General features: G+C 43.8%; 1 protein-coding gene across 1 annotated transcript in view; it reads left to right on the top strand.

The window, feature by feature from the left end:
* Positions 1-544: 544 nt before the first annotated feature.
* Pou2f1 (POU class 2 homeobox 1) overlaps positions 545-8,406 on the top strand; it is a 133,451-nt gene continuing 125,589 nt past the window's right edge. The window contains exon 1 of the mRNA XM_021198724.2: positions 545-594. The gene's annotated coding sequence lies outside the window, so the exon portion shown is untranslated. The remainder of the gene's footprint in view (positions 595-8,406) is intronic.

The raw sequence follows: 8,406 nt of genomic DNA, 5'->3' as shown, positions 1-8,406 counted from the left end.
GAGGGCGAAGAGAGGCGCATGCGCTTTCCACCTCTCAGGCGCGTGGAGAAAACTGCGCGTGCGCACAGCAGCGCGGGGGGGGGGAAGAAAAAAAAATATATATATATATATATATATATATATATTCTCCCTGAGGTATAAGCCATATGACGGATATAGGATGGAATAGAGTTTATATAAGGCATGGGATGTGGGTAGGGGGGGGGGGGTGGAGAAAGAAGAGNAAAAAAAAAAAAAAAAACACCAAGGAAGAGATGATTGGCAGGTTGGGGGGCACTTTAGCTGCCTAAGGGAGGGGCGGGCGCCCTGCAGCCTGGACGCGCGTGCGCACCGCGCGCGCAGGGGGGTGGAGCTCTTCCAAGGGGGCCGGCGGAGAGCAGCGCCGGCCTCGGGCGCCCCCTGGCGCGCGCCTCGGGAGAGGAAGGAACGGGAGGGTGCGGAGAGGAGGGAGGAGGCGAGCAGGGCGGGAGGGGGAGGGGAGCGGGAGCGAGGGAGGGTTTAGCGACCGGGCGATTTTGGTTAAAATATTCAAAATGGCGGACGGAGGAGCAGCGAGTCAAGATGAGAGTTCAGCCGCGGCGGCAGCAGCAGCAGGTAATCATTACAGCATTTTACATATTCATATTCATACTCGAGCCGGGCTCCCGCTGCCCCCCCCGCGACTTAGCATAATTTATTAGTACTCAGGATTATTATAATTAACGGCGAGGAGATGGGGGGCCGGGGAACACAGCCCCCTCTGGGCGCCGAGCGGAGGGGGAAAAGGAGCTCGGAGCGGCCGGGCGGAGGGGGAAGAAGACCCGGGGCAAAGGGGGCTGTGAGCCACCGCGCTCCTCCTGCCCCCGGCCCACCGCGCCGCCGCGCCGGCCCGCCCGCTCGCCCGCCGGCACCGGCCCTCCTCCTCCTCCGCCGGCCGCCGCCGCCGCCTCCTCGCACGGTGCCCGAATCCGAGCGGGTCCGCGGCAGGCGGCGGGGCCGGGGCACCGGGAGAGGACAATAAAGACGTTTTACATATTCATAGCTGCTGGGCTGGCGGGGCGCGGCGGGGTGCGGGCGGGAGACCTGGACGGGCGGGGGGGGCGTGGAGGGGCCAGAGGTGGCGGCGAGCACAATGCCGGTGGGCGGCGGGGCCCGAGCGGACCCCGGTGGCCGGACACCCGCGCGGCGCCCCCCAGGATTGGGAGTCGGTGCGGGCTCGGGCTGGGGGACGCTGCTCGCCGCGGGGCGCACCCAGGGGTGGTGCCCTGCCCCCGGCCGTGCGGGGGGTCCGCGTGGGGCCGAGCCCGGGGGTCACGGCCCGGGGCCCCTCAGCCGCGCCCTGCTCGTGCCCGGGGCAGCGGCCTGACCCCAGCCAGTCCGTGTCTCTGGTTAGGGGCAGCGTGGCGTGGGCCCTGTGAGCTGGCCTTCAGGTTGTGAGCCCGCTCTGGGGTCCCCCGGACCCTTTGGAGGCTGGGCTGGGTGGGAGGAACCCTCGGGGAAGTTCCCCTCCGTGGAAATGGCTTCGGTCGTCCGTGTGTCCCGGGCCCTCACCCAGAGGTCCCCGCTGCCGTGGGTCGCGCGGGACAGTTGGGTTGGAGGTGCTCGTGGGGTCTAGTCGCTCCTCCGCGCACATCCCCACTCCCCACCCCCCACACGCGGGTAGCCCTGGGGACCCTCTCGCTCCGAGGCCCGGGAGCTCTTCGGAGGCCACCGGAGAACTGGACCGTAAAGGATTGCCCTCCTGCCCTCAAAGGGCTGGCCTGACAAGTTGATCATATTCTAGATTTCTCCTGTCCTGCGGGGAGCGGGGGTGGTGGCTAAATACAGAGATCCCCCTCCCTGACTGTGGTGGTGCTTTCTAGCTGCGTGCTGGGTCTTCTCTACTTGCTTCTCATTTGAATAATGTCTAATTCAGGGAGGTTTATATTCTTGAAATGGCCGCCTGGCTTTCCCCGCCTCTCATGTTTAGTAATTCAGACCTTTAATAACAGCCACTCACAGCCCAACGCCGTGTTTATATTTTACATTCGCCCCATGTGCTTTTGTGGTTCGATATGATTCTTTTTTTTTTTTTTTTTTTTCTCCTCCTCCTTGGCAATCCACAGGACTCTGAGATCAAACCCAGTCTGTGCTGGGAAGACAAGGAGAGAACTAGGCCTGGACTGCCCCGGTTGCCTAGGCCCTGTTCTCTGCTGCTTGATTTATTTACTAATAACCAAAATGACTCCCCCATCAAGTGCCACTCGAGTCCCCTCCTCCTCAGGCAAAACACATCCTCTTGGGGGACCTTCCAGCATAAAAACAGCTCCGAGTTAGGCATCAGCTCTGAGGTTGGCTTGTTTTCTTCTAAAAGGAGTTTATCTTTCAGTTCATAGTCTGTGGACCTTATTTCCAATTTACAGAGGCTTCTGTGAGCTACTGGTTTAGTACAAATAGAGGACTTTGTTGTGGGAATAGTCCCTTTTTTCCTGAGTTAAACTCGTTCAGGCTATGTAAAGATGTGTAGTATTTGTAAAACCGGCAGACTTCCCTTTCAGGAGTGATGGAGTAGCGAGGTATTTTAGAAAGTCCGGCTGGCAACACTTGGATACTCTCTGAGCAGGACTGCTTTTCCAGTTTCTGCACCAACTTGAAGGCATTCTTGTGCTATTACTGACATAGACCTGCCTGTTTTAATTGCAGCAGTACTGAAAACAGAAATGGGGTTATGTTTTCCTTGGTCATGGTTAAATGAGTGAAAATAGAAGATAAACAGAGGCATTGTGTCCACTCTGATCTTGGAACTTGCGTAGCCTGCCGGCCTCTTACTTTAAGGTGTCAGAATTGATTTTGTTTTATCTAGGCTTGGGACACTTGGTCTGTGAGGAGCCAATGAACTTTTACTGTTTAGAGAGAATAGTAATTTTGATTTCTGGTCTCTCCTGTAAGTTTTGTTTTAAAAGAATAAGAAAGTGGTGCTTTCTGGGTGGGTGGGGGGTGGGTGGGTGTTTGAGGTATCTTGTGAATGTGTTAAGCCCTGGTGATTACATTAAACCAGTGTGGGGAATATATGAAGACATTAGACTTCAGTTAATTTGTAACAACATTTCAGATTTAGGGGAGGAAATGCAGGCTAATTTAAAATAACTACTTCTCACAATTTTTTTCCTTCTTTCACATCCAGTAGGTGGGCCCTGAATGCAGTAGAGGGTAAAGGTTTCCTGAGAATGCTCAGGTAAACAGCCGATTCAGCCCTGAGACATGAGGTTGGATGGACAAAAAGCAATATGGTTTCATGCCTTAAATAGCATATGGCTTTGCATCCAGTTCCCAAGATGTGGTCAGACTGATGATGTCATTGGACAGAGGACAAGGTGCAGTTAATGTGATTTATTGGCCTGAGGTGAAGTATAGCAATGGAACTTCTCATAGGGAAACCATTTATCTCTGGACAATTTCCTTTATAGTTGCAGTTTAACCACTACTGGGGCTCTAGGTATTTTATCCAAAAGGATAAAATGCACACTGCACTTTACAAACAAAGCTCACTGTTACAGTTTTTGTCATACAGAAAAAATATGGGTATTATGAGCTGGCCTTTTATGTCAGTTGGCTGTCCTTGCCATAGTAAAAAATCATTTCCGATGGGGAGTATGGATTTAAAATAAGGATACTTGTGCTACATACACCTGCTTATTTTATGTGAGGTTTGTTGTTATTGCTGTTTATACTCTTTCTCTTACAAGAAACTACTTAATCACGATATGGCCCAGGCTTATGGAGTGACCTGGAGCCTATTTTAATGACTAAAACTGAGTTGAAGAAAATGAGGGCACTATATTTTTTATGTTAAAATTATAGTATTTAAAATAATGTAAAACACTTATGGGGACGCTTGTGCTTTGAAGTAGCTTTTAAAGAATCTAGAATTCTTTTTGGATTTGTCTGAACATGTTTGTCCATTTACTGTGAATGGTGTTTTAAAAATCTCCTTTCAAAGTAGTGATTTCCATACACAGTTTTTGACATTAATTTTTCTAAGCATTTCTTCTATTCCTTAATGGGCATCTTAAAGAGATGGTTAAGGTTGGGACATGTGACTGGGAAGGACATTGACTCTTGGAGCTGATGTATTAGGTCCACTCAGTTGGTGTTTAGGTTAGTTTGCAGCTCATCAGCCTCCTACCTGCCAGGCTCCTGTTGAAGTTGTCAGGGTACTTCCCAGTACAAGTTTCTAGAAAATCGGCTGCTACTTTCTTGATTTGCCCCACCCATTAATTATAATGGGACTTCTGAATTAAGGTCTTTGACATTCATGACAGCTGGCCAAATGTTTTTCATTTCTGAAGGATTTATGTTTCCAAGTCTTTACTGTAAAAGTAACTTTTAACCTCTTCCCCCCATTTCACTTTTGATTTATTTTTGTTGGGAAAAAACAAAAGCCACAAGTCAAGGAAAGCACAGACAGTGGTGTTCAGTTGTAGCGGTGTAATGCTTTTGTTCAGTTGTAATGCTGTAATGCCTTTGTTCATACTCTAAATCTGTTATTCTCTACATCAGTAGGCACTAGATAGCCAAAGAAAGAAAATTGTTTCAGTGCTGCCCTACATTGACCTAATTGTTAGTACGTTAATCACTTGATCAGTTGCCTTTGAGTAAGTTTAGGGCTCAGAATGCCAACCTACCTTTACCAGGTCATCAAAGATATGTAATGTAATAGAGCCCCGAATATCACAGGCAAGTGCTTTAAAATGACAGAACTGAGAATGCTTTTTAAAATGTATTTCATTTAAAAATGAAATATTTGAATTGTTTCTTGAATCTGTGTTGCATGATCTTGATGAATGTAGAAGTGTGGGGATTAAATGAAGAATTTCCTTTGCACTGAGAAGACTATATAGTCTTGTGTGGGGCATTGCTTTGCTCTTCCTCCTCTTATTTTTAATGTTGGAAACCATAGTCATTCCATGCTTTTCCTGATGGAAATGGTTTCATTTGGAACCATTCAAGTAACTTTTGTTAGAGAATAGAATAGAACAGATAACACACACCCAGTTTTGGTGATAAATGTCTGGACAGACATATCATTTGTCATAGAAATTCAACATTAGGCATTAGAGTGAAAATTGGGAGTTGGCTCAGTGACATAATTATTTCAATTTCTGTATTCTTTCTGAATTAATCTCTGCCCCCTTGGTGGTTTTGCTTTTATTTTTTGATAACTGAGATTTGTTATATAATCCATTCTGGCCTTAAATTCTCCATTTACTTGCCTTGGCCTCCTGTGAGCTAAACTTCACCCCCCTTTTGTAAGAAAATTCTGGGTCAGAATTTTAAATAATTGTTTTCCCACCATACCATCTAAATAGCTCTTTTTAAGTGGTTAAGAGAGATTAATAATTACAGTTCATAAAGAATAGCAATTTCTTTATGCATCTTTCAGAAAGTATATTTTTGACATCTTCATTTTGTGAATGAGGACAATTGAGCAGATTTTTAAATAAATGTGGTTTATCTTTTACACTAACATACTTCTGTCTTAAACTGACAGTGAGCTTTTTATATAAGCTCTTTCAGTGGTAACAGCAGAGACCAGGAGGGTATCACGGGTGGGAGCCCTTGCCTGACTTACTGATCCTTTCACAGTGGATTTAGAAGTTAAAGGATGAGAATGGCTTTGAGTTTCTGAACCTTTGGCTTGAAGAAACTTGTTGCATACGCATGCTGTTTACAAAGCTTCATGTGTTAACTATTAGTGATTAAGTGATTGAGGGCTGATAGGTTGTCTTAATATACTTAGTGACAGCTGCAGCTAATTTCTTTTTTAATAATTTCACTCTTAGCATTCATTGTTGAGTAAATTTTACAAAACTAGTAATTGAGCAAAGGGAGATTCAAGAGTTGTTTAGATTTCTAAGATTCTCCTTTGAAATGCTGTCTAGAAAACTGAACATTTACTTAGGGAGGATGTAGTGTATTCATTTTTTTAAAAAGATAAAAAAGCACCATATTAAGCTCTGTGAATGCTTATAGTTTTACTTAGATGAAATATTGAAAGAAAATTATAAGTTAGTTTAATTTGCCACATGATTTATTTAATGATTCTTTGTAACTTTAATGGTTTTTGTTGGAATCAGAAATAGTTAATGAAATTAATTCAGCACAGTAATACATTTAAATTTTTCTTTCTTGGTGAACTTTGTTCGAATTAGAAACTATTGACAGGAATGTGTGGAAAGTAAACATTTTGTACATGCTTGGGTTTAACATGTTACCTTAAGCAGTGCAGTGCTTCTGGTAGCTTTAAGGGAATGTATTTTCAAAGAGACTTATCTAGGTGTTTCCTTGGTTTTGTATGTTTTAATGGTTCGGCTAATGAAAAAATTCTTTTTTGCTGATTTATACTATAGCAAAGTATTACAATGAATCTTTAAACATAATTAACATTTCTTAGCTTATAAAAAATATATCTGTTGTGTACCTCATCTAACTCCATTATTTCTTGTGCGCAACAAAGGCGGTATAAGAATGTTATAGTAGGGTTGGCATTACTTATTTAAGCAGAGAAAATTTTAAAGCAGTGTATATAATTACATATTAAAATATGCAACATAATGAAGATCAGGAAAGAAATCAGGGTGTGTTCAAGTTTGAATTAATCAAAACATCCTTGAATGTTATAGCCGGAAGGTAATTTAGCTGTAATCTATGCCAAAGCTTTTGCTTCCCTGTGTGAACATATTCCTCAGTTTTTAGTGACTTGTTTTCCAGTCACTCAGCTGTTGACTAGCAGGGGTTGGGAGGTGGCTCAACTAGTAAGGTGTTTGAGCTCTAATTCCAGCACTGGGTGAGTTTGGGATAGAGGTGGGGGAAGGGCTATTCCTGAAACCTGCTGCAGGAAGTGAGTGAGCTCCAGGACAATAGAAATCTTGTCTCAAAAGACAAAGAGAGCTACTTCCAACAATAGTTGATGTTGATCTCTGGCCTCCATATACACACACATCTGCAGCACACACATATGAAGATGTGTAAGCATGTAAGAACATAGGTTTCTGACTTTGAGTGTTGTGCTGGTTTAGTGAGTAAGCAAGAGACACCTGTCCTCTCCTGGAAGGCAGGCGGAGGATTGCCTAAGGACTGGCTATGAGCAACTGATGGTGTGCAGGTGATTCGAAAAGGGAGAAATCAGAGTCATAGATAGGACCAAGGATACAGAAACGTAGTGTTTGGCTTATGTTAATTGCTGTAAGTGCAATCAAGATGCTTACAAAGTAAAGCGATTACTTGCCCTCCAATTCTTTCAGTCTAGTAGTAGAGTAATGGTACAAGTCAAACATGTTGGTGATGGTAAGTCCAGTTGTATGACACAGAAGATGAACCTTTGGAAAAGATTCTGGCCCAATCTTTAAGTTAGGAACTTTTACTTCTGAGTTCACTTTTAGTCAGAGAATTGTCTACTTGCTTTCTTTCCAAATCAAATACAATGCTCATGCTTCCTGACGGGAAGCAAGTACATAGGCAAGTGTACATGTTTCATTTTATGTTCTTGTATATGTTTTGTGTTTCTTTTATTGCTTCCATCTTTAAAGTCTTGTTTTGTGTTTTTATGTGGGCTATTTCCTCTTAAGAAAGGCAGGTATAAATACAATTACCATAATCATGACATAATGATAATGTCTGTATTTTTATAGTGTCTTAAGTTTTATAGCAGCACCCTCATTTTCATTACCTCAGTTAGCCTTACTGACGAGTAGTATTATGTCCATTTTATAGTTGAGTAAAATAAAGGCCAGATAAAGTGACTTTCCCAAGGTCCATGTGTTTTAATAAGCACTAAGTGTTGTGGAGAACAGGAAGGGGTAAAGCCAGGGTTGGAGCTTTATCAATAGGAGCTTCACATTCAGGTGAATACTTTACTTTGGTTCGAAAGTTAATTTATTTTGTTTTCTAGGCAGCAAGAAGTCAGTTTTTAGTTGTTTTGGATAGTGCTCTTATTTTAAAATATTTCCTAGCCAGAATCAAAGAGTGAACTATAAAGATTTTGAACTTGGCTTATCTGAAGGAGATTAGAATCATGAACAGATAGATGTAAGGAGGTTGGGAGAGGGAAAATAAGGGAAGAATTCAGTTAAAAAGATATTTTTGTATGTATGTGTGCCTGCATGAATATATGTGCACTATGTGTAGCTAGCAGCTCATCGGAGGCCAGATAAGAGTATTACACGTGGGTCCCTGCAACTGGAGTTACAGGCATTTGTAAATTGTCAGGTAGATTGCAGGAAATAGAACATGGGTCCTTGGCAAGAGCAGTAAGTGCTCGTAATCTGCAGAGTCATCTCCCTAAGAATTAAAATTTCAAACACACTTAACACAGTTTTGGGCAGATCTTATTTAGATTCCTTTTGAAAGTTGAAAAAAATGTGAAATAAATATGAATGTGAAGGGTGG

The sequence above is a fragment of the Mus pahari genome, chromosome 5 (genome assembly GCF_900095145.1).
Source record: "Mus pahari chromosome 5, PAHARI_EIJ_v1.1, whole genome shotgun sequence".
NCBI lineage: Eukaryota > Metazoa > Chordata > Mammalia > Rodentia > Muridae > Mus > Mus pahari.
This window is presented reverse-complemented; position numbering and strand designations above follow the sequence as displayed.